The 26,796-nt window shown below is 47.6% G+C and overlaps 1 protein-coding gene and 1 pseudogene across 1 annotated transcript in view; both read right to left on the bottom strand.

The window, feature by feature from the left end:
- Positions 1-1,437: 1,437 nt before the first annotated feature.
- Positions 1,438-21,193, bottom strand: LOC114107404 (signal-regulatory protein beta-1-like; annotated as a pseudogene).
- The window catches only part of LOC114106986 (signal-regulatory protein beta-1-like), a 71,200-nt gene continuing 45,860 nt past the window's right edge, over positions 1,457-26,796 (bottom strand). Inside the window, exon 6 of the mRNA XM_071608811.1 lies at positions 1,457-1,528. The gene's annotated coding sequence lies outside the window, so the exon portion shown is untranslated. The remainder of the gene's footprint in view (positions 1,529-26,796) is intronic.

Genomic DNA, 26,796 nt, shown 5'->3' with positions numbered 1-26,796 from the left:
TAGAGCTCTTTTACCTCATTGGCTCGATTAGTTCTCATGACCCTTTTTCTTTCTTTCTTTCTTTTTCTTGAAGTTTTGTGAATGGGTGGTTTTTCTGATTTGTTCTGTGGATGAATTTGTTCTTTGTTTTTCATTTTCAGTTTCATTAATTTTGGCTCTAATATTATTCTAATATTTCCTATCTCCTCCTGTTTTTTGGGATTAGTTATTCTTTTTCTGAGGATATGAGGTACAGCATAAGCTGATTTATTTGAGATCCCTTTATTTTTTTAAGGTAGGCACTCAGAGCTGTAGATTTTACTCTCAGAACTACTTTCATAGTGTCCCAGAGATTTAGATATGCTGTGTCTCTGTTCTCATTTGCTTCTAAGGATTTCCTGGTGTCTACTCTCAATCCCTCTTGGGTCCAGTCTATATTTAAAGAATAAGCAACAGAGATGCAAGTGCAGTGAGGACAGGACACGTGGAAATGCTGGAAGTGAGATTAAACTGGACACAGGTGGAATCAGAGTAGAAGTAGCTGTCCTTGGTGTGTGGACTCATTTCCCACATAGGGACTTGCCTTTGGCAGACAGAGGAACCCAGTGAAGGTGATGTTACCCACCTATGCGAGGGGAGTGGTGGTGCCCAAAGGGTGGTGGTGCCCAAAAGCTTGCTTCACATCTTCAATTAAAGAGAACAAGGTGACATGGTTGAAACTCCCTGGATAAGTTTTTACAAAGTAATAACACTCTGACACTCATTGTTCAATGTTTCAAATCACTGTGCACTAAGCACTCATTTTATTATTGTTTTCATTTCCCTGTATGGTTAAGATGAAAATTGACTGATATTTTAGGTTTTTTAAAATATTTTGACAAATCCTGCAAAGGCAGAAGAACAATCATTATTTTTCATGACCACTGTGGAGATGGCTTCCCAGGGTTTCAGTTTCCAAGGTCCTTTTTACAATCCTGCTTTTCATGGAGAGTGGTGACCGCCTTTATCCAGGACAATAGTGTTGTTCATAAGTGCTGAGGGAGAAAATCAATCGGATTAAGAAGAACTTTTTTTTTCTGGGTTTGAGGACACAGAGGAAGGAGAATAATTTCTTCTTATTAAAGCAGAATGTTTCATGTGAGAACCTCAACAAGGCTGGGGAGGAGGGGTAGGCAGGAAAAAGATGGCTGAATGACTCTTGAGAGTGAGAACTTGGGATGCTTGATGGCCAAGCCCAAGGCAATGGAGGAGAGCCATCCTGATGTATCAGGTGAGGCTTGCTTGTCACATCTGGGGAGGTGTCATGAGTTGCTGCCCAGAGGTAGGTCCCATGACCCTGCTCAGGATGATGAGTGCAGACTCAGCCATGGGACATCAAGGACTAGACAGAGGAGCAACAGGGGCCTGCAGGCTGGTGTCCTTGGGGGAGGCATGTGGAGCAGAGGCTATAGAGACTTCTGGGCAGCTCCTTCTCTCAGGCTGAGCACCATGGAGCAGGGAGAAGGTGGCAGAGACGGAGGGTCCCAGGTAGCAGGGAGTGATGAAGGATCTGTGGGAAACATGTCCACATTCAGTTATCTGCTCACGATTCGTGAGAGTCTCCTTAGAGCTAGGAGGTCCTGGTGTGGCCGTCCTGGGATGCCTGTGGTGAGTGAACCAACAGCTCCAGGTTAGGACTCTGAGTCTCTCCTGTGTCCTTATCCCCTTCCTTCTCCCTGCAGTGGGCCACAATGAGGGTCAGAAGTGAGCACCCTGAGAGCAGCCCACCTAGGTCTTCTGAACATTGTTTCCTGCCCCTGGAGGCCTAGTGGTGGACTAATCTAGAGGTGGCCTCCAAGGTTCACACCCAGTCTGATGCCCCTCATTGCACCCCCTCAGCCTGTATTCTATGGAGCCTTAGGACTCAGTGGACACCCAATGCCAACCCTTCACCTCCTCATCTCCTGCACACCCCACAGACTACCTGAGACCCCACAGAAGTTGCCTGAGTCCTGAGGGTGCTGAGGGGTGTGTGCCTGGTTCTCTAGACCCACTGACTCTGCAGCTGGGCACAGGTGGGCTGGCACTCCCCCTGGCCCTGCCCTCTGCAGCAGCCTGTGGTGCACCCTCCCTCCTGGGGACTTACAGTCAGGACTTCTGCTTCCTGTGGACATAGACGGCAGAGACACTGACAGCTAACAGGATCTTGAGGCCAAATAACAGGGCGATGAGGTGTGAAACTAGTGTAGACATCACTGTTCCTGAAAATCAAGGGACAAGAGGGGCTCTTAGAGGGACTCCTAGATGTCTCTTCCCAGAAAATTGCACTTGCCCCAGGTGAGGCTGTGGGGTCCCAACAGAGTTGTGAAACTTGAGCACACACACGCTGTCCTGGCTGCCAGAGTCAAGAGATTCCTCATTCCCACTCGCCCAGTCTCAGGTCCCAGGGTGTGCTACCTGAGCAAAGGTGAAAATGTGTGCTCCGTGCACACTGCCCACCCAGCCATGCTGGTTCCCTCCGTGAGCCTCACCATCCTGCGCAGAGGGGTTATCATCTCCTCCTGTAAGGAAACGGATTCCTGGCGAGTTTATGGAGGGTCACCATTTAGTGGAATCCAAACCAGAGAAGTCCCCCCTCCCCTTTAGCCTTATATGGTGATTCCTGAATTCAAGTTCTTTAGACCCAGAGAGTGATCTAGTGTCTCTGGGCCATGAGAACAATTTTCAATGAACATGCTCACGGGATGGGAGCCGTTCCATGGTGAGAGAGGAGAGCAAGCCTGCCCGCTCAGTACCGTGGGTGAGCTCAGTGACACTGTGTCTCAGGAGAGCATTCTAAGGAGCCTGCTAAGGAGGTGCAGGCTGCAATAACGAAATCACTGGCTGGGAAACAGTCTGGTGAATCAAGGAAAAGGTTCTCATACTTGGGAGGGGCCTCAGTCTCCAAATAGCAGACCTCCCCTCCAGTGCTGTGTCACCTGAAATCTTTCTGTTGGACACACAAAGCCAGATCCTGGGAAGCAGACCTGTGGGGTCTTTGCATTTTTACCATTAGTCATTTTTGCTTTTAAGATGATGCTAACAAAGATAGAAAAATTTTTTATAAAGAAAGAAATGCTTCCTTGTCCTTAAGAAGGAGAGGATACTTCGCCCTGGTGCCCTGCAGCAGCCTGTGCTCTAGGCTGAGTGGTGCTCAGACCCCCCCCCCCCCCTCAGTGGAGGAGAGCTGCACTGCCTGCCCCCTCCTCCCTCTAGAAGGCACCAGCATCAGAGTATGGCTGAGCAGGGAGTGGAAGACCCCGCTCCTCTCTTCCCCTGAAAGCAGCTCTGGGGTTCCTCTGGCTTCTGTGGGAGCAGCTGAGTTGCTGCTTCATCTCTCACTCAGGTGGGAGGGACCCTGATGTTGATCCTGAGAACATTCCAGAAAGCTCCCTCATCCCCTATGCCCATCACAGAGGGCACTTCCTATGGAAACCCAGCTCTAAAGTAGAGTTTGGGAATTGGATTTCATAATGTGAGTTTGAACCTGGGTCTCATCAGCTGGCTGGTGACATGACCCCCGTGCTGGGGGTCAGTGGCACCTGGGCAGGCACTGGCCTGTGTTGAGGTGCCGTTTTTCACTCCTTTACCAGAAGTGAACCTGTTGTCTAACCTCAGGAAGGGAATTCTTGGCATCTGGTGCTTGACCATGAATTGGGAAATGGCTGTTATTAGGCTCTGGCTTTGGAGGGCTGGTTCTGCACATCAGTCCTTTGGGGAAAGACGATGAGAAGCTAAGTGTGAGGTGTATTGAAAATTCCAATATGGAATGGAGGCTGGACAGAGGTCCACAGGGTAAGAAGGAGGGAGAGGCCCTGAGGAAGGAGAACAGAGAAGTAGGTGGGTGGAGAGACAAGAGGCAGGACAGTAAGACAGGACGGTTCCCCTCCCTCTCCTTCTTCTTTAATGTCTGTTGAAAGATCCATGGAGAGATGGACCCAGGTCTTCACAGTGATTTCAGGGGACTTAATCTATATTTATAAACTTTTGAATTATTCTATAATGATTAGGAATACTACCTTGAGAGAGAGAGAGAGAGAGAGAGAGAGAGAGAGAGAGAGATAAAAAAGACCCAGCTGACTGGAGTGGAGACTCCACCAGGGAGACATCTTTTTTGTTTCGGGTACCAGAGATTGAACCCAGGGGTATTTAATCACTGAACCACATCTACAGCCATTTTAATATTTAATTTAGAGACAGGGTCTTGCTGAGTTCCTTAGGACCTTGTTAATTTGCTGAGGCCGACTTGGAACTTGTGATCCTCTTGCCTCAGCCTCTTGAGCTGCTAGGATTAGACACCTCACCTGGCCAGGAGGTGTCTGTACCCTGCTTTTTCTGGGGACCTTGACATTTAGCCTATGGCTTCTGGAGGTGGCTGGCTGCCTGTCATGTACCACCTGGCAGGTGAGTACCATGTCACCGCTCTGGGCACATGAGTTCTCCAGGAACCCACTCATGTGGTCACAGGTCCCATCCTTGTTCTATGGGATAGCTGAAGTGTGGACACATTTCCATTCTCTAACCAGGTCACATGCAAGCTCTGGGGATAGAACTTCTTTGCCTGGCAGGTGATAGTCACCTGGTTCTGTGTCACTGTGTATTTTTTGGTGACCTCCACAGTGGAAAGAAAGACAGGTGGAGGGGGAGGACAATTAGAATTGACAAGTGTCAGGTGAAGAAGGCAAGTGGCGGCTGCCAGGACAGGCCCATCCCCCCTTCCTCCTTAGTGTCCCTGTTGAAGGCCCCATGAGATGTGTGCCCAACCCTACAGAGGAGACCCTCAGAGTGTGGGTGTGGGGTGCTGACTAAGACGCTGCTGTGTTCCCAGGCTCTGGGTGCCCTGTGGGAAGGGGGGTCACTGCTCTCACATCACAACACACAGAGTCAAGATGAAGTTTAAAGCATTCAATCAGCTGGGATGTGGGCCTCACCAGGGGTGTTGTCCAGGCCTTGCTCCCTGGGATCAGCAGAGACCTGCAGGGTGTAGTTCCTGGTGGTGGCTGGCTGTGCGTCATGCTCCACCCGGCAGGTGAACGTCACGTCCTCCCTGTGCACAGAGGAGTTGACCAGCAGCCAGCTCATCAGGTTGAAGGTCCCGTCCTTGTTCTCTGAGCGGGTCGAGCCTGTTTCTGTCCTGGACACATTTCCATTCTCCACCCAGGTCAGCTGTAGGCTCTGGGGGTAGAAGTGCTTCACCTGGCAGGTGACGTTCACCTGGTTCCCTGCCATGCTGGGCTGTGGGGTGACCTCCAAGGTGGGTGGAACTGAAACAGCACAGGGAGAAGCTGTGACCTTATGGCACAGACAGCTGAGCTCCTCCCAGCAGGGCAAGGGGCCTCCTTCGGGAGAGGGCCAGGCATGCAGAGGGGCTCAGACACTGGCGGTTTGCACAGGAGTGAATCACTAACCACAGGGCCTGCCACCCACAGTGGCAAGTGACCCCTAAGGGTAAAAGTGAGTGAGGTTGACAAGCCCAGCTCCTGGCCTGCAGGAAGTGAGTACAATAGATGGAACCTCCCTGCACATCAAGGCTCAGCTCTGGGAGGAGCTCAGCAGTGGTAGTTGCTGATGGTCAATGAAATGAAGCCACCAGCACATGCTGGCCACAGGACAGGAGTCCACATGTGATGGCAGGTGACAGCACTGCTGGGAATTAGAGCCCAGGCCACTGAGGTCCTGGAGCAAAGGCCCCTGGGGAGCAGCAGGCTGGGTGGCCAGTGTGGGCTGAGGTGGGGAGCAGGGTCCTGTACCTCGGATGGTGTCAGACAAGTTGGCAGTCCCATGAAGAAGGCTCCCCTGTAGGGTGACGTGGCCCACCTTACAGATGATCTGAGAGTGGATGTCCCTGGGGGCCAGGGTCACCAGGGCTGTGCTGGATACACTGTAGGACACACTTTCTACCCTGGGGTCCACGCTGGTCTGGGTGTGTGAGAGCTCATTCCCATTTTTGAACCACTTGAGAGTGATGTTGTTGGGGGGAGGAGCCGTGGGACTGGCAGGTGAAGCTCACTGTCTGCCCATGTATGGCCCTGGTCACAGGACCTGATACCCTCGGGGGAGAAGGTCTGGCTGTGAAGGGGATTGACAAGTCAGGTGATCAGGAGGCCACCTCTGACCACAGCGAGTGACACTGTGAAGACCCTTCCTAGACGTTGCTTTGTTGTTATTATTATTTGCTGTCCTGGGGTCATCCTCAGGTGCATGCTGAACGTCTGCACTGTCACTGGGCTACATCTGTTATCAGGACCATGATGCATTTCTGAATCCTCCAATAAAGCTCTCTGGGTGCTGTGCTTATCCCTGTTGGTGTCCCTACCCTCCTGAGTAGGCGAGCACAGCTGTCTACCAGACGGTGAGGACCTGAAGCCCAGGAGCTGCTCCAGGGCTGAGGTCATAGCTTTCCTCAGCACCAGGGCTCAGGGAGGAACTGGGGACCTGTGTCTCCCTTTCTTAACAACTGATTCCTGCTGGCCTGCCCTGGAAAGATTGGCACCCAGGGGAGCCATTTATAGAAACAAATGCAGGGGACAAATGGCACCAGGACACCACCATGAACATGGGAACAAGGCTGGGACTTGGCCCAGTGCCACATCAGTGAAGTGGGAGTGTTGCAGTTCTCCTCCCAGGACACACTGGTCACAGCTGGCCTTGGAACATTTGGTAGATGCTTCTGGGAACAAGCAAATGCTGGGCGTGTTGGCCCAAGTCTGTCGTCTCAGGGACTGGGGAGGCTGAGGCAGGGGGATTGCAAATTCAAGGCCAGCCTGGGACACTACTTGCCTCAAAATAAAATATAAAAAGGGTTGGGGATGTAGTTCAGTGTAGAGTGCCATGATTTCAATCCTCAACCCAAAGTAAAAAACAAAAAAAAAACAAAACAATCCCAGGTCCGTCTTTTCCAGACTTATTCCGTGCAGGGCTCGACCACAGGTGGTTATGAATTCACCTTGATTGTTCCTCTTTTGACAAATATGCCATGGGTCTCACCTGGGCCAGGACTTAATTTGAGAAGGAGAGGAGGAAGGATCCTTTTTTAAATCTGGGCTTCCCTGGGTCAGTTGGCACTGAATCAGAGGTCACTGAGTGCAGAGGAAGCCGCAGGGCTAAGTTTATAACTGATGGCTAATCATAAGAGATGCAGACCCAGGCCCCTGGGCAGGTCCTGAGGGCACCCAGGTGAGAGGATGAGCAGGCCATCTGCCTGTGGTTGGGTCCTCAGACGGGTCCTTTTGTGTCTCCAGATTGCTCCTCACCACCCACCACCTTCTACAGCTGTCACCAGGCAGCAAATATCATGATCATTGGTATTAAAAATATTGACCTCACTGCCTGACACGTGTTACATACATGGAAGGCACAATATGCAGGATGTCACTGAAGAAGCGGAGTCACCCAGACCCCAGCAGCCTGGAAGTCCCTACAGGGGTTAAAACTCTGATCAGTGGCCATTCATGAAGATCTGCTCAGCATCACGATGGCCTGAGCTCTCGGAGCCCCTCAGCTCTTCAATTCCCATATGCCTTGTGAGGGGGTCCGAGTGAGAGTCCTTTATGAGATAAGGTTCAGAGAGCAGGGTGCTGGTCGAGGGCACCAGGCTCAGGAGAAGGGACCATTAATCTAACACCTGTTTTTTTTTTTTCTTTCCTGATCCTCACTGTCCCCTTCTGTAGAGAGTGATTAAAAACACCGTCCTGCACGAGGAGTGTGAAGGCAAGGCACAGCACTGCATGCAGTAGGAGCTTAATAATGACACCTGAGGCTGTATCCTCACTCCTTCGAAAACCACACATTCATTCTTTAGTCGTCAGAAGGAGCAACAAATGCAGTGGGGATTCTGGGAAAAGCTCCATCCTGTTCCTGCAGCTGCCAGGAGAACCCAAGTGAGGGGAGGAGCAGACACCCCCAACCCTGTGATGGTGCTCTGCCTGTTTTTGTGCCCCCCCTCCCCCAGGAACTAGAGTCTACCCAGGGCCTCAGGCATGCTCAGCAGGAACCACCACTGAGTGGCAGCCCCGCCCTCTCCCTGTGTTCTTAAGAGTCCACAGAAAACAAGGTGGCAAAGTGCTTCTCACATTATGAACAGCATCAGAGGACAGCATCCAGAGAAGCTGTTTCCATGACTTTGGGATCTGTGAAGGGACAAGGGACAGATGCCTCAGTGACATTTTGGGTCCTCAAGGCAGGGAGGGCTGTGTGCTGAAGAGCCAGGACTCGCTGGCTCCAGCTCCTGTTCAGAGACAGACACATGTCACATGTGGGCCCCAGGCTGAAGCTGGATCTGAGTGGGCTCTGTCGGGAGACCCTGCCACAGGCCCCAGGGAGCTGAGCCCAGCACGTGCTGTTCTGGAGCATCCATACCTGAGAAGGCTCCCACACTCTCCTCTCTGCTTGAGAGAATCCTACCTATTCCCCAGGGGCTTCAAGATATCTAGGGGTTGTTGGGCTGGGGATGTGGCTCAAGCGGTAGCGCACTCGCCTGGCATGCGTGCGGCCCGGGTTCGATCCTCAGCACCACATACAAACAAAGATGTTGTGTCCGCCAAAAACTAAAAAATAAATATTAAAATTCTCTCTCTCTAAAAAAAAAAAATTTAAAGATATCTAGGGGTTGTCAATCCTGTCTGTGTATTAGAACCTTCTGGAGCTACTAGTTTTAGTTACTCAGATGCCCAGACCCACGTTAGACCTTTTAAAGCAAGTCTTCTATATTAAGCCTGGGTCTGGAATATTTTGTCTTCTGTTTTCCAAGTGATTTTTATGTACAGGTAGTGTGTAGTTCCCTGACCCCACCCAACATGAAAACAGGAGCAACTGTAACATCTCCACAGGAAGAAGTCTTTTCCCCTTGTTTAAACAACAGATCAGTTCTGTGTGTCCTGCTGGGGTATCTCCCTATGGAAGGAGATCGTGGCCAACATTCAGGAGAGGATCTCCAGTCACTGTGGCTTCAGGGTGTGAATATGAGTGTCTTCCTGAACCTGTGGGAGAGGGAGGAGGAGAAGGGACGCTGCTCCCTGCCCAGTGGGTCAGGTCAGGGTCTGTGTTGAGCCCCTCCTGTGTCCTGGCTCCTCTGTGGGGGACAGTGTCTATTCCCAGGGCAGCAGGAGCCTGGGCTGGAGTCAGGTCTGGGCTGTGTCCCCTCCTGGCATTAATGTGCTGTATGAGAGAGGGCTGCCTGGGCCTCCAGCTCCCCAGGTCAACAGGGGTGGGCACAGGTGTAAAGGTCCATGTGTGCTGACCACCTCAGCCTCATGGCTTAGGAAGGGCATGCAGGGCCTCTTGTAGGAACCACACAGGGAGCACCTGTGCTTCCTGAACCTGTGTCAACCATATGGGGAACAAGGCCTGGTGAGTGACCCAGCTCTGCTCCAACCCAAAAGTAATCGTGAGATCCCATCCTGGAGACACAACCCCCTGTTATGGAGGGCCAGGTCCTCAAGGGAGGTACAGGAATGCTATAGCTTACCTCCACTGTTTCCGGCTTTATCCAGAGTCTCTAGAGTGGCACACAGTAGGCCCTGGGTGCTTGTGGTATAAAGAGAAGGCTCACCCCACAGGGCAGTGCTCTCTGAAGGCAGCACACATGGTCTGGCTCTGTGATTGGCAAGTCCCTCAAACCCTCAGAGCCCTCAGCTGGGGAGCCACAGGGCTGGGCCAGACTGGAAAAGGTCAGGGCTGTGGAGCAGGCAGGTGAGGGGTGCAGATGCCCCCCATTTACCAGCCATGGAGCCTGAACCAAATAGCACGGCCTCCACAGGCCTCTGCCTCCCTGACCTGCAGAAGGGGTGACAGAGAGCAGGTCATGACATGAGCACCCAGTGCTGCTCCTGCTTCTCAGCTGTGGCCCCCAGGATGGAGGGCATGACCCCTGACCTCCTGTCCCACCCCAGGGAGGAGGAGGCAGCTGCACTCACCTCGCACAGACAACTCGGTGCCTGGTCCAGACTTATACTCCTTATCAACAGGGGTCGATTTCTGGAACTTCACACAGTAGTAGGTGCCGGCGTCTGCTGGGGTGACATTACTGATGCGGATGGAAAAGTCCCTGTTGTCCCTCTTTGTGACATCTGAGAGATTTGTGACTCGGGGGAATTGGCCTTCTCTGAAGTTGTAGATCAACTCCCGGCCTGGCCCTGTCCCCTTAAACCACTGAGTGGGCCCCACGGGAAGCAGGGAGGTCACAGTGCAGTGCAGAGTGGCCAACTCTCCAGCAGCGACAGACACTGGCTTCTCAGGCTGGATCACCTGCAGCTCCTGTGCAGCCGCTCCTGGGGGGAGACACAGGGTGGTCACTGTTCATCCTGGGGATCCTCTTGGTTTATCACGTGGTATCAGCAAAGCCTGTCATTGACTGAGTGCCCACAGAGTGGCCTTGAGCTCAGCACAGGGCATCTGTCCTCACACTGAGCCTCCCCTGGCCTGCACCTCCACACTGTGAGACACCTGCCCCTGAGGCCCAGAGCCCTGAGCAAGGTGGAGGGAGGGGACTTGAGGACCTGAGCCCTCCCCTGAGCTCTCACGTGTCACCAACTATTTGTTGTTCTTCCCTTTATGATCAGAAGGTCACTGCTACTTCATGGACCATGATATTGGGTGGGATCATGTAGCCCCCGAGACTCCTGAGTTTTGGGGGAGTGTGGGTACACTTAGTGGGACATACATTTGACTGTGAGAGTCTTTGGCTCAGCTTCCCTGTTTCACAGAGATTCTAGGTCATGATTGGGTCTCCTCTTTCAGCCTGGAGTGATCATGGTGCATACCGCAATGAATGTGCAGCTCAATTATGAAATCAAACACTGCTTAAATTTGCTGGGCTGGGGTTCAGGGTCCTGTACCTTGGATGGTGTCAGACAAGTTTGCAGTCCCACGAATAGAAGCCCTCCCCTCTACAGGGTGACATGGGCTACCTTGCAGATTACCTGGGAGTGGACCTTCCTGGGGGCTAGGTCACCTGGGCTGTGCTAGACACACTGTAGCACACACTTTCTTCTGTGGGATCCATGCTGATCTGGACATGTGAGAGTTCATTCCCATTTTGAACCAGTTCAAGGTGATGTTGCAGGGGGAGGAGCCATGGGACTTGCAGGTGGAACTCACCTTCTGCCCAGGTGTGGCTCTGGTCTCAGGACCCGACACCATGGGGGAAGAAGGTCTGATGTAAAGGGGCATTGACAGACAAGTGAGGTGATCAAGAGACCACCTTGGACCACAGCAATTGACACTCTGAAGACCCTTCCTAGATGTTATTATTGTTGGTATTATTATTTTCTGTGCTAGGGATTGACTCAGTGCATGCTAAGAACATGCTCTATCACTGGCTACACCAGAAATGACAAGACATGATTTTTAAATTCTCATAAAACTCTCTGAGTGCTGTGCTTATCCTGTGGGGTGTCCCTACCCTCCTGTCTCTAAATGAGCACAGCTGTCCAGCCAGGCAGTGCAGAATGTCAGCCCAGGCGCTGCTCTAGGCCTGAGGTCAGAGCCTTCCTCTCAGCACCAGGGCATCACTACCAACCTGGGCCTAGGGAGGACCTCACAGCCCTGTCTCACTCTTTGTTAACAACTGTGTCCTGCTGGCCTGCTCTATAATTTAGACAACTAGAGTAGTCATTTTTAGAAAAAAATATAGGATACAAATGGCACAAGAACATCACCATGAATGTGGGAACCAGGCTCTCCATGCTGAGACCTGGCCCAGCACCTCATCTGTGGAGTGGGGTGGTTGGCAAATCTCCCCCAGGCCACACTGAGCACAGTTGGCTTTGGATCACACAGAGCTGCCCCTGGAATCTTAGCAAATGTAGACGTGTTGCCCAGAGATTGGGGAGGCTGAGGCAGGGGACTGCTATTTCAAGATCAGGCTGGGTAACTTATCGAGAACCTTCCTGAAAATAAAACACAAAAAGGGCTGAGGATGAACCTCAGTATTAAAGCACCCCTGGGGTCTATCCTTAGAACCCAAACCAAAACAAACAAAACAGATCCAGGTCCCTCCTTCTCCCATACATTATTCTGTGCAGGGTTCCTCCACAGGTGGTTCTGAATTCACCCCAATTGTTCTTCTTTCCACAAATATGACATGGGCCTCACCTGGGCCAAGGCCTGATTTTGAGAGGGAGAGGATGAAGGGGTGCTTTTCTGAATCTGGGTCCTTAGACGGTCCCTTGGTGTCTCCAGATTGCTCATCACCACCCAGCACCTTCTACTGCGGTTGCCAGGCAGAAAATTTCATGAATGTTTGTATCAGCAAGTTTTTACATCACTGCCTGACATGCTCCCAACACTCGGAGTGCACAATATGGAGGATGTCCCTGTAGAACTGGAGTCTCCCAGACTCCAAGCCTGGAAGGTCATACAGGGGTTAGGGACTCTACTCAGTGGCCACTTATCAGGAGCTGATCAGCATCCTGATGCTGCCCTGAGCCCCTGGAGCCCCTCAGCTGTTGATAACCTCCTGCCCTGTGAGGGGTCCTTTGAGAACCCATTATGGGACAAGGCTCAGAGAGGGAAGTGGCCGGCCAAGGGCCCCAGACTGGGGAGAGGGGATAGAGCAGACTCCTGTCATCCACACAGGAGAACAACGTAACCTCTGTTATTTTTCTGCTGAGCCTCAGTGTCCCCTTCTATAGAGAGTTCTTAAAGCACCATCCTGCAAGACAAGGGTGAAGGCAAGGGACGGTGCTGGAATGGAGTAGGTGCCCAATAAATGACATCTGTGGCTGCTATTGTCACCTTCTAAACCCGCACATTCATTGTTTAGCAAGTGCAGTGGGGACCCCAGAAACAGTCTCCATCCTGTTCCTGCAGCCCCCAGGAGAACCTGTGTGAGAGGAGGAGCAGACACCACAGGATGATGGGGCTCCGCCTGTTTCCCTGCCCCCCCCCCCCCCGGACTGAGAGTCTACCCAGGGCCTCAGGCGTGCTCAGCAGGAACCAGCACTGAAGCTGTACCCCTGTCCTCTCCCTGTGTTCTTAAGAGTCCCCACAGGAAACAAGATGGCAAAGTGCTTCTCACATCACAAACAACATTCAGGGATTTCATCCAGAAAAGCTGTTTCCATAAAGAGGGGCTCTGTGAAGGGACATGGACAGACACCTCAGTGGCATTTTGGGTCATCAAGGCAGGGAGGGCTGTGTGCTGAAGAGCCAGGTCTTGCTGGCTCCAGCTCCTGTTCAGAGGCAGACACATATCAGATGTGGGCCCCAGGCTGACGCTGGATCTGAGTGGGCTCTGTCGGGAGACCCTCCCATAGGTCCCGGAGAGCTGAGCCCGAGCTGAGCCCGGCACAGGCTGTTCTGGAGCATCCACACCTGAGAAGGCTCCCACGCTCTCCTTCATGGGGACCAGCCTTACCTGAGGAAGTACCTCCAAACTTTTCCCTGGGCTTCAAGAAATCTGGCTCAGAGGTTTTCAGCCCTGGATGTGTATTAGAGCCTTCTGGAGTGACTATTTTTAGTTATTTAGATGCCTGGATCCATGTCAGACATTTTAATGTAAAATTTCTAAGTGAATTCTGGGTCTGGCAGTTTTTGGCTTCAGTTTCCCACCTGATCCCTATGCGCAGCCCCCGACCCCACCCACCACAAACAACAGAGCAGCTCTGTGTGTCCTGCTGGGGCATCTCCCCATGGAAGGAGATCATGGCTGACATTCCACTCACTGTGGCTTCAAGGTGTGAATGTGTGCGGCTTCCTGAACCTGTGGAGATGGAGGTGGAGCAGGGACGCTGCTCCCTGCCCAGTGGGTCAGGTCAGGTCTGTATTGAGCCCCTCCTGTGCCCTGGCTCCTCTGTGGGGACAGTGGCCAATTCCAGGACAGTAAGAAGCTTCGGCTGAAATCAGATCTGGGCTCTGTTCCCGATGCTGGTATTAATGCTGTATGAAAGAGGGCTGCCTGGACCTCCAGCTCTACAGGGTGGGCACAGGGGTGAAGACCACAGTGTGCTGACCCTCTCAGTCTCATGGCTTAGGAAGAGCATGCAGGGCTTTATGTAAGAGCCACACAGTGAGCTCCTGTGCTTCCTGAACTGGGAAACTATAGGTCACCCACATGAAGAACACTGCCTGGTAAGTGACCCAGCTCTGCTCCTACCCTGCAGGGCCTGGAGGGCTGGTCCCGGAGACACAGGGATTTACAGGCAGACCCAGGGAAAGGCCCTACATTAGCAGCTCCTCCACCAGGGCCCCAGGTCTACAGAGAACCTGAGCCTGTCAGAATCCTCCCAGGTGCTGTTCCAGGAGAGGAAGGAAGGAAAGCATGCCCTGTCCTCTCCCTGCTCTGGAGGGCCTGGTCCTCAGGGAGGGACAGGAACAGTAGCCTGTGCTGCTCCCCACTGGTTCCAGAGCATCAGGTGCTCCTAGAGGGAGACAAATGGTCCTTACTGTTCATCCTGGGGGATCCTCTTGATATCACATGGTATAAGTAATGCCTGACACTGACTCAGTGCCCACAGAGTGGCCATGAGCTCAGCACAAGGAGTGTGTCCTCACACTGAGTCCTCCTCTGGCCTGCACCTCCTCAATGTGAATTCTATGCTTTTGAGACCCAGAGCCTTGAGCATGGTGGAGGGAGGGGACTTGAGGGCCTAAGCCATCCCCTGAGCTCTCATGTGTCACCAACTATTTGTTGCTCTTCCCCTTCTGACCATAAGGTCACTGGCAAATCATAGACCAGGACCTGAGGTGGGGTCATGTGACTCTTGAGACTCCTGAGTTGTGGGGAAGTGGTGGGTACAGTTAGTAGAGCATGCATTTGACTGTGAGTCTGTGGCTCAGCTTCCCTGTTCCACAGAGATCCCCAAGGTCATGATGGAGTGATCATGTTACATACAACAATGAATGTACAGCTCAAGTGAGAAATGTTGACATTGCTTAAGCCCTTAGCATACCTTCCCCACAGTATGATCACAGTGTGGAAGTTTTCTAATGCTGCTTTGAAAAATTCCTGCAAACCGCATGCCTAAAACAACAGAAACCTATCATGTCATCATTGTGAACATCAGAAGCCCGAATTTGCTACACTAGGCATCTACTCAGGGGTCGTGAGAGCTGTTTCCTTAGGAGGCTGTGTTCCTAGCTCTCCACATCCAGGGGCTGCCTGAGCTGCATCCCCTTGTTTCCCATCCTCTTGTTCCTCCACCTTCTTGCCTTCCCCATCCCATGCTCATCCCTCCTAAGGTTCTCTCATCAGGACCCTAGTGACCTATTGGGCCCAACTTGAGAAGAGACCAGCAATTTGTTATCTCAAACATGCTTGACGAAAAATATGGACAGAGTAGGAAAGGAAATCTGGAATATGAACAGCAAATTGAGAACATCAACAAAGAGACAGAAAGTGTAAAGAAGAACCAAAGGAGAGAAATTTTGTAGTTGACAAGCTCCAATAACTCAGAAGTGCCCTACAGATTCCACCACAGACTTAAACAGGCAGTTAAAAAATCACAAAATGTGGGGCAGGAACCACAGACATTGCTGACTCTGCAATTCAGAAAAGAAAAAGGGAATCTTAAAAAGAACCTAATGTCTATGCAGGATATCAGCAAAGTGCACGACAGACATATGGGAACCCCAAAAGAGACAAGAAAGAAAAAAAGGGCAACAGTTTATTTGAAAAAGAAATGTCTTCCACAATCTTGAATGTAATCAAGTATACGAGTGTACTAGTCCTCGGTACTGAACAAACTCCAGGTACCATCAACATGTGCAGACCCACACTGAGGCACATTGGAAACCAATCTGCCAAAGCTAAAGTAAAAGAATATTGAAGCAGAAAGAGAGGCCTGTCCACCACATACAGGGTTCCTCCTAAGGTTTGTATCAAGTTCTTAATGATGGGAACCAGAGGCAGCAAGATGATGTGTCTGTCTTAACTTTTGGAAAAATAAAAGGTACCAAGAACTTTCTACCTGGCAAAACTGTCCTTCAACATGAATGAGAAATTAAGATATTCCCATATAACCAAAAATTGAGGTGGTCACTACTTCTAGAAACATCCTGCAAGAAATTCTAAAGGGAGGCCTTTATATTGAAATGAAAGGATGCTGGATAATAAGGCCAAGATGTACCACAAAATAAAGATCTGTCATATCATGAATATTTTAAGCTTCCTGATGCCCCATCATCCCCCCACACAGATGTGAACACTCCTTCTGGCAACAGGTATGTCATTGCAATATGCTATTCTCAGCCACGAGTTACCTTGCTGCTCTCCCTGGACTGGGATCTAGTGGCATTCACACACCTGTGAAATCCCTCACAATGTTGACTTGGGTGCTCTGCAGGGACCCCAACAAGGCACTTGCCCAGGGTTCTCTCTAGGAGCTGTGTTCCTGGTAAATCCTTGATTCTTGTGCCTCTCCAGGTGCAGTTCCCACAGCTCTGTTGGCATGGTCCTTAGGTAGCTCATCAGTGGGATTAACCCTCCCATTGACAACACAATGGCGTTGAGGGAGGGAGGTTCTAACGTCACGTTCGAAGTCCCTGGGGCATGGCCTCTGACTGCTCATGTCTCACTACCTGGCTGTCCTCAATGGCTCCACCATGTTGCTCAGCTCTCTGGCCTGCTGGCTGGTTTGTGTAGCTCTCTGAAAACTCTCCACCTTACAGGGCTGCTCCTATCCCAACTCCAAGAATGTCCACTGAGATACCAGCTCCTAGCCTCGACCCCAGCTGCAGAATAATCCTACCATTGGAATCTGGAAAATCGCATCATGTGAATTGGCTCTTTACCAGTGCACTGGTGTAGGAATGTGATTTGAGGAAGGACCTCTGCTGGTGGGTGTGTAGGTCCACGAGGTGCTGAGTGTCCACTGCTGAGTGCTAGTATGAGAGTCAAGGGCAGAGGGCTACACTACAGCTAGATGTGCCTGTCCACAGTGTCCAGCATGTGGTGAGTGGCGTTAGGAAAGGTAATTCATTCTGTTCCCCTTTGACTTCACATGGTCCCCCTCCCAACAACAGTCCTCCATGACACCCCCTAAATGTCCATGCTGCTCTGTGGGCAGCTCCTTTTCTGCTGCATCCTTGGAGCTGCTGATCTCCACCTCCTACCCCACCCATGGCTGTCATCACAGGTGATGGGTGGCTCCTGGTACAAGGAGAACAGGGGAAGGACCATTTTGAGCCCTCTCTCTTTCAGATGCCCAAAGAAGTAATTTGAGGTTATAAATCTCCCTGAGCAATGTGCTTGGACTTTGAAGTGCTGCTGCTATTCACAGGCTAATAAAGAATTTAAAAGACACTTGAGACCACTACTGCTCTTCTGGATGACAACCCTGCCCCTCTGTGTTAGTCAACTTTGTATTGCTGCAATCAAATACCTGACAAGAACGACTTAACACAGGATAGATTATTTTGGGCTCACAGTCTTAGAGATCAGTCCTTTGTCAACTGGCATAAAGGCAGGACATTCATAACATGAGGGCATGTGGTGGACAGCTCCTTAGTCCATGGCAGTCAGAGCCAGGAAGAAGAAGAAGGAGAAGGAGAATGAGAAGTGGAAGAGAATGAAGAAGAATAAGGAGGAGGTAGAGGAGGAGGAAGAGGAGAAGGGGGAGGGGGTAAAGGGGGAGGGGATGAAGGGGGAGGGGGATGAGGGGGTGGCAAAGAGTGGAAAGAAGGTGGTGTAGGTGGGAAGAGCAAGTGCACATGGAAATCCATGGACAAAATACAGTCCTCAGGGACAAGCCCCAGGGACCTACTTCCTTCAGCCAGTCCCCACCTGCCTATATGACCACCACATTGGAATTCCAACACACTCCTGTCAGAATGGCAATCATCAAGAATATAAACTACAGATGGTAGTGAGGACATGGAAAAAGGATTCCTTACTCAGTGTTAGTGAAAATGTCCATTACTAAACCTACTATGGAAATCAGTGTGGAGCATCCTCAAGAAACTAAAAACAGAACTACTGTATGATCAACTCGACCACTGCTTGGTATTTATCTTAAAGAATTAAAGTTAGAGGCTGGGGCTACAACTCAGAGGTAGAGCACTTTTCTCACATGCATGGGTTTGATCCTCAGCACCACATAAAAAATTAATAAAATAAACATATTGTGTCTATCTACACCTAAAAATATTAAAAAACGAATGAAAGTCAGTATCCTGTAGAGAACTGTAGAGACACATGCTTACCTATTGTTATGGTTTAGACATGAGGAGTTGCTCAAAAGCTCATGTGAGACAATGTAAGAAAGTTTAGAGGTGAAATGATTGGGTTATGAGAGCCTTAACCTAATCAGCACCTTAATCCCCTAAAAGGGATTAACTGAGGGTGACTGCAAGCAGGTATGGTGTGGGTAGAGGAGGGGGTCCATAGGGGCATGCCTTTGGGGTATATGTGTGGTCTGTGAATGCAGGTTTATCTTTTTATGCTTCTTGGTGGCCAGACCTGCTTTCCTCTGCCACATACGTCTGGTTTGATGTCGTGCCTCAACTCCATGTGCCCCAAGGAAAGCCTCCATGGGCTGAGACCTCTGAAATTGTGAGCCTCCAATTTAATCTCTTTTCCTCCTCGAATTATTCTTGTCATGTCTTTGGGTCACAGTGGAAAAAAAGATGACTAAGACACCCATGTTTGTCACAGCACAGCTCATAATAACCAAGTCATGGAATCACCTCAGTGTCCTTCAACAGATAAATGGATAAACGATATGTGCTCTATTTACACAATGGAGTTTTATTCAACCATAAAGAAGGATGAACTTATGTCATTTTCAGGAAAATAAAAATTAAAAACACCAGACACCCCTGTTATTTCCTTCAACCAGAGCAAAAGTAAATTCTGCTTGGAGTCTCTCGAACACTTACAATGACCATAAGCTGCTCCATGGTTTTAGAAACAAACTTCTTCCTCTCATGCTCTTGTCTACGTATTATTAAAGCAGCAGGTGTCTTCTGGTGATCTCCTGGCTCTCAAGGACTTAGATGCTCTGGGAACAATGATCACCTGAACTTTTCCCCACAACTACCAAAGAATCATCAGGACAGGAGAGAGCCAAGCCTAGACCTTGGTGTGTCCCACCTGCAGGATGGTGTGGCTTCCCATGCTAGGCTCCTTACACGAAGCCTAGGTATCAAAGGGTGTCACCTCCCACCAGACCCCTTGATACCTGGAGCCCTAAGAATTAACCTAGCGGATGTAATTGGAACCTGTGGACTGTAGGAATGGCACACCCACCCATCATACATCATGGAACTCAGTGGGATGTGGCTCCCTCCACCCCTTAACCAGAGCCTCCCTCTAAAGCTTGGGAACCATGAAAGACACACCTTGCCACAGCCCAGGCAGTCTCCTGAGCTCAGGGCAATTCACCTCTCTGTTCCATGCCTTGAAGTGGCTCCCATTTCAATCAGAGTGAGAGGAACTCCCTTGAACACAGCAGGGACATCTGCCCTGTGCACATGGGGTTTCTTTATCAGGAAGCCCTTCTGCCAGAAAAATCCCTTCTGCCAGACCACCCCATTTGCGGTATCTCTCTCCCACAGGTTCTCCAGTTCCCTTATTCAGCTGATTGATTTCACTTCTCATAGATCACTGTTTGGTATGTTACACGATTTACCTATTTTTTTGTGTATTGATCAGAACCATTGTCCTTAGAGTGACTTTGGTTACACAGGGCATTACTTTTTCTCTTTTGTGCCCAGTGCACTTCAAGTTCCTGTAATAGTTCCTGGCACACAGTAGGTGTCCAATCAATGTGTGCTTCATGTGGGAATTGCTCAGTGCCACACCCTCTGCATTGCAGAAGTCTATTGAAGGGAATGCATTTTGTAGAAATGGCCACAAGTTGAGTTTCCCACACAGAATACTTAGCAAAACAAGAACCATTTGCCAAATATAGGCAGGAAGTAGAAGAGCCCAGGAGATAAAAACACAAACCCCCTTCCCCTCACTCCACCATCCTCTACACCCATTGGCAGAAATTTCAGAAAATTCATAAATCAGCCAACTTATGCCTCATTTACTAATTTCACATACCTCTTAAGATGAAAACACACCTTTCTTTTTGCTTTCAAAAAAAATACTAAGATGGAATCAATATAAAATTCCTGTGAGGTCTCTAGACCACTCATGATGACCGTAAAATGCCCCAGGGCTTCAGAAGCAACAATCTGCCCCCTGCCCCATGGTCTTGTACTATATGCCATTAAAACAGATGTCTGGCCACATGTAGGATCAGGGTCACAGAGTTTGAGAAGATGGTGGGTGAACCACAAAGTCCAGATCAGAGCATCTGCATTCAAATAACACCCCTAACACTACCATTGAATGACCCCGGAGCTCCTGGTGCTTCTCTTCCTCAGCTGTAAATTGGGGTGACCGGAGTGCCTGCTGTGGACATCATGATCACATGACATGAGAGCTGTAGAGCATTTCAATGGAGGGTGGTCCATGGTGAGTGTTCAAGAAATTGAAAGTTATTACTCAGTTGATTTCCTGAGGCCTGGAGCCTTCCCCTGGCTCCCTATGAAGTAATAAGGTTAAGGACATCATCACAGCCTGTGTCAGTCAACTCTTCATTACTGTAAGTAATACCTGAGAAAAATCCACTTATGAAGAGAAAAGTAGGATGAGCTCACTGTTTTAGAGGTTTCAGTCCAGCACTGATTGGCTCCATGGCTATTGGGCCTGTGGGAGGCAGCAAATCAATGGAGGGGAAGGTATGATGGTTGAAGTCATGTATCTCAAGGCCAGACTAGAGAGAGAGAGAGAGAGAGAGAGAGAGAGAGAGAGAGAGAGAAGGAGAAAGGGAGACATTGCTCCCTGCATGGCCTTAATCAGGTTGCCTCACCTCTTGGGGTCTCAGGAGTTATTAGAACTTAACATTGATCCTCTGGAAAGGTACTGTGTGAGCTGAATAGTATAATATGCAGGTCATTCTTGTCAGCTGTTTGAAGCATCAGCTGATGTGATGCCTCTAGTCCCGTCTTCAGAGGACACGTCCACAGAGACAGTGCTCAAGACCCTTGGTCTGGGCTCCAAACAATGCCCTGTCCTTGCCATGATAACAGAGCCTGTGTTTGTCCTGAGTCCCTGGGAGTCCATGGGCAGAGCTGACCCAGGGGCCAGGACAGAGGACTCTCCCCAGACAGAGCTCACTCACCTGTGAGTCCCAGCAGGAGGGTCAGCAGCAGGACAGGACAGAGACACTGGGGCCAGGAGGCAGGTGCAGACATGGTGGAGCCCTGAGGAGCCTGCTGTGTCCCCGTGTCTGTGCTGGGGAGATCCCCGACTCTGCTCTATGAAGAGAACTGACACTCTGTGTCCCTTGTTGCAAGAGGAAGTGACAGTGACAGAGTGGCAGGCAATTTGCTTCCAGATTGTGAAATAGAAACCAGGAGCACAGGCAGCAAAGGTTAAGGGTCTCTCATGCTGCATTTTCAGAAGAAATTGGACAGGCCTCGAGGAACAAGGCCTCCCTAGGCTGGTACTGGTCCAGTAGGCCCCTTGTGGTTTCCTGGGCCTTAGTGATGGTCTTTGGGAGTCCCAGGACAGGCAGGACGTGCCCCAGAACCCTGACCCTGAGACCCTGGTGTGGCTGGCTGGTGGCCTCACTCTGCAGCAGCCTCACTAAGTGCTACTCAGCAGAGGGAGGAGGAGGGGTCCTGGGGCCTCCTCAGTGTGGGGGAGAAACTGGTCATTTCCTTCAATGGCCACCCATTGCACACCTTTATTTTATTTTTTAGAGGATTACAGTTACCTATATAGTTGGTTCATCCTGACAAAAACCATACATTCATGGAATTTGGTTTCAGCTCTGGATCCCTCCTTTCCCCTCCCAATCTCTCCTCCTTCCTCATTTCTACTAGACCTCCTTTTATTCATCTCTATATCTGTTTTTGGTTGGTCCTTTTTATTTATGCATAAGGGTGAAATTCCCTGCGGAATATTTATATTTGCAACTAAACATGATTTTTTAATAACTCATTCCAGACTTCCTCCCCCTTTCTGTTTCTCCTCTCTGACTCCTTTTTTTTGTTATTTGTTTTATTTTTTAAATACATGACAGCAGAATGCGTCACAATTCTTATTACACATATAGAACAATTTTTCATGCCTCTGTTTGTATAGAAAGCATGTTGACACCAATTCGCATCTTCATACATGTACTTTGTATAATGATGTCTATCACATTCCACCATCCTTGCTAATCCCCTGTCCCCTCCCTTTCCCTCCCACCCCTTTTCCCTGTCTAGAATTCATCTATTCCTCCCATGCTCCCCTCCCTACCCCACTATGAGTCAGCCTCTTTATATCAAAGAAAATATTCAGCATTTGTTTTTTTGGGATTGGATAACTTCACTTAGCATTATCTTCTCTAATGCCATCCATTTACTTGCAAAGCCATGATTTTATTCTCTTTTATAGATGAGTAAAATTCCATTGTGTATATATGCCATATATATTTTTTATCCATTCATCCAGTGAAGGGCATCTAGGTTGGCTCCACAGTTTAGCTATTGTGAATTGTGCTGCTATAAACATTGATGTGGCTGTGTCCCTGTAGTATGCTGTTCTTAAGTTCTTTGTTTATAGTCCAAAGAGAGGGATAGCTGGGTCGAATGGTGGTTCCATTCCCAGATTTCCAAGGAATCTCCATACTGCCTTCCATATTGCTTGCACCAATTTGCAGTCCCACCAGCAGTGTGTGAGTGTGCCTTTTCCCCCACATCCTCACCAACACTTATTGTGTTTGTCTTCATAATAGCTGCCATTATGACTGGAGTGAAATGATATCTTAGAGTAGTTTTGATTTGCGTTTCTCTAATTGCTAGAGATGATGAACATTTTTTTCATATATTTGTTGATTGATTGAATATCCTCTTCTGAGAAGTATCTGTTCATGTCCTTGGCCCATTTATTGATTGGGTTATTTGTTTTTTTGGTGTTTAGCTTTTTGAGTTCTTTATATACTCTAGAGATTAGTGCTCTATCTGATGTTGGGGGATAAAAATTTGCTCTCAAGATGTAGGCTCTCTATTCACCTCAAAGATTGTTTCTTTTTCTGAGAAGAAACTTTTTAGTCTGATTCCATCCCATTTATTGATTCTTGGTTTTAATTCTTGCACTATAGATGTTTTATTAGGAAGTTGGGGCCTAATCCCACATGATAGAGGTTAGGGCCTACTTTTTCTTCATTAGACTCAGGGTCTCTGGTTGTATTCCTAAATCCTTGATCCATTTTGGGTTGAGTTTTGTGCATGGTGAGAGATATGGGTTTAATTTTATTTTATTGCACATGGATTTCCAGTTTTCCCAGCAACATTTGTTGAAGAGGCTATCTCTTCTCCAATGCATGTTTTTAGCACCTTTGTCTAATGTAAGACAATTGTAATTTTGTGGGTTAGTCTCTGTGTCCTCTATTCTGTACCATTGGTCTACCAGCCTGTTTTGGTGCCAATGCCATGCTGTTTTTTGTTACTATTGCTCTGTAGTATACTTTAAGGTCTGGTATAGCAATGTCACCTGCTTCACTCTTCCTGCTAGGATTGCTTTAGCTCTTTTGGGTATCTTACTTTTCCAGACGAATTTCATAAGTGCTTTTTCTATTTCTATGAGAATGTCATTGGGATTTTGATCAGAATTGCATTAAATCTATACAGTCCTTTTGGAATTATGGTCATTTTGATAATATTAATTCTGTCTATCCAAGAGCGAGGTAGATCTTTCCATCTTCTAAGGCTTTCTTTGATTTTTTTCTTTAGGGTTCTTTGTTTTCACTGTATAGATATTTCACCTCTTTCGTTAAGTTGATTCTCAAGTATTTTATTTTATTTTTTTTTTGAGGTTATTGTGAATGGGGTAGTTTTCCTCATTTCCTTCTCAGAGGATTTGACACTGATATACAGAAATGTCTTTTAATTTTATGTGTTGATTTTATAACCTGGTACTTTGCTGAATTTGTTTACTAGTTCTAGAAGTTTTCTGGTGGAGCTTTTTGGGTCTTCTAGGTATAGAATCATATCATCAGCAAATAGTGCTAGTTTAAGTTCTTCTTTTCCCTTTAATTTCTTTCATCTGTCTAATTGCTCTGGGCAGTGTTTCAAGGACTATGTTAAATAGAAGTGATGAAAGAGGGCATCCCTGTCTTGTTCCAGTGTTTAGAGGGAATGCCTTCAATTTTTCTCCATTTAGAATGATGTTGGCCCCGGGCTTAGCATAGATAGCCTTTACGATGTTGAGATATGTTCCTGTTATCCCTAGTTTTTCTAGTGTTTTGAACATAAAGGGGCACTGTATTTTGTCAAATGCCTTTTCAGCATCTATTGAGATGATCATATGATTCTTATCTTTGAGTCTATTGATGTGATGAATTACATTTATTGAGTTCTGTATTTGCACCAATCTTGCATCCCTGGGATGAATTCTACTTGATTGATGGTACATGATCTTTTTGATATCTTTTTGTATTTGATTTGCCAGAATTTTATTGAGAATTTTTGCATCTATGTTCATTTGAGATATTGGTATAAAATTTTCTTTCTTTAAAGTATCTTTGCCTGGTTTTGGAATCAGGGTGATATTGGCCTCCTAGAATGAGTTTGGAAGTGCTGCCTCTTTTTCTATTTCCTAAAATAAATTGAAGAGTATTGGTATTAGTTCTTCTTTAAAGGTCTTGTAGAACTGGGCTGTGTTACCATCCTTTCCTGGTCTTTTCTCGGTTGGTAGACTTCTGATAGCGTCTTCTATTTCCTCACTTGATATTGGTCTGTTTAAATTATGTATATCTTCCTGATTTAGTCTGGGCAAGTCATATGACTTAAGAAATTTGTTGATGTCTTCACCATCTTCTATTTTATTGGAGTATAAGTTTTCAAAATAATTTCTAAATCCTCTGTATTTCTGTAGTGTCTGTTGTGATACTACCTTTTCCATCATGTATGGTGGTAATTTGGATTCTCTTTCCCTTCTTCGTTAATGTAGCTTAAGGTCTGTCAATTTTGTTTACTTTTTCAAATAACCAACACTTTGTTTTGTCAATTTTTTCAGTTGTTTCTTTTGTGTCGATTTCATTGATTTCAGCTCTAATTTTAATTATTTCCTGCCTTCTACTTCTGTGTGAGTGGTATGATGTGTCCCAACCTTTCACCTTCAGTCTGTGTATGTCTTTACCTATCAGTTGAGTCTCATGAAGGAAGCATATTGTTGGGTCTTTTTTTTAAAAATCCAATCTGTTAGTCTATGTGAGTTTTTTTGATTGGTGAGTTTAAGCCATTAACATTCAGGGTTACTATTGAGACATGGTTTGTATTCCTAGACATGTTATTTAACTTGACTTGATTTTCTTCTTTGATTAGTTTTTCCTTAGGGTACTACCTCCCTCCGCTGATTTTCATGGTTGTTTTTTGTTTCCTCTTCATGGAACATTTTTCCAAGGATGTTTTGTAGTGTCAATTTTCTAGCTATAAATTCTTTTAACTTCTGTTTATCATGGAAGGTTTTTATTTCACCTTCAAATCTAAAGCTTAAGTTTGCTGGATACAAGATTCTTGATTGGCACCCATTTTCTTTCAGAGCTGTATATATGTTGTCTCAGTATCTTCTAGCTTTCAGGGTCTGTGTTGAAAAATCTGCCATTATCCTAATTGGTTTTCCCTTATATGTAATCTGATTGCTTTCTCTTGTGGCTTTTAAAATACTCTCCTTATTCTGCATGTTGGGATTTTCATTATAATGTGCCTTTGTGTGGGTCTGTTGTGATTTTGTACACTTAACATCTTGTAGACTTCTTGAATTTGGATTTCCAATTCATTCTTCATGTTTGGAAAATTTTCTGATATTGTTTCATTGAATAGATTGTTCCTTCCTTTAGTTTGGACCTCTATGCCTTCCTCTATCTCAATAACTCTTAAATTTGGTCATCCTATGCTATACCATATTTCTTGAATGTTCTGTTTATGGTCTATTTTCTTTTCAAGATTATATATTTTGTCTTTATTGTCTGATGTCCTATCTTCCAAGTGGTTTACTCTGTTTGTGATGCTTTCATTTGAGCTTTTAATTTGGTTTATTATTTCTTTCAATTTAAGGATTTCTGTTTGTGTTTTTTAGTACCTCTATCTCCCTTTTGGGGTGATCTTTTGCTTCCTGTATTTGTTTATGTAGCTCCTTGTCAAAGTGATCATTCACTGCCTGTATTTGATCTCTTACATCTTCCTTGAGTTCTCAGATAATTTTAACCATGTGTATCCTAAACTCCTTCTCTGTCATTCCTCCTGCTGTGGCTGCCAAGGATTCTAATGATGTGGTATCTTCATTTGTTTGGGGCACTTTCTTCCCTTGTCTTTTCATTTTGCTCCTGTGTCTTCCTTTCCAGGGTCTATATTGTTATTGTTTTTATCCTGTAGGTTTGTAGTGCTCTTGTATGGCTTCAAGACCTCTCCTTTGTGGGGAAGGACAATGTTAACAGATCCCAATATCAATAATATACCACCTATGAACAATTGTTGTTATTTAGACATTTACAGTTTAGTCTCGATGTACAGACATGTTGGATTCAATTTTTATCTAAAATATAATCAGTAGTTTTGTAAAAAGGTTTACAGTTTCTGACAGTGGACAATAAACTGCGTGTGGGGTTTAGGATGATATGTTGAGGAGGTATAATGTGAAGACAGAGAGTTAATATATCTTAGGAAGTATGAAGGAGAAATCTAGTGAAGAGGGTTAGTAGCAATAGAATAGACAGGAGGTAATTTAGGGTAGGCAAGTAGGTGGGATGACAGTAGAGTACATAAAACAAACCCACATTTGTATTTAGAAAAATACAGATGTTCAAACAGTAAAAT

The sequence above is a fragment of the Marmota flaviventris genome, chromosome 2, assembly GCF_047511675.1.
Source record: "Marmota flaviventris isolate mMarFla1 chromosome 2, mMarFla1.hap1, whole genome shotgun sequence".
NCBI lineage: Eukaryota > Metazoa > Chordata > Mammalia > Rodentia > Sciuridae > Marmota > Marmota flaviventris.
This window is presented reverse-complemented; position numbering and strand designations above follow the sequence as displayed.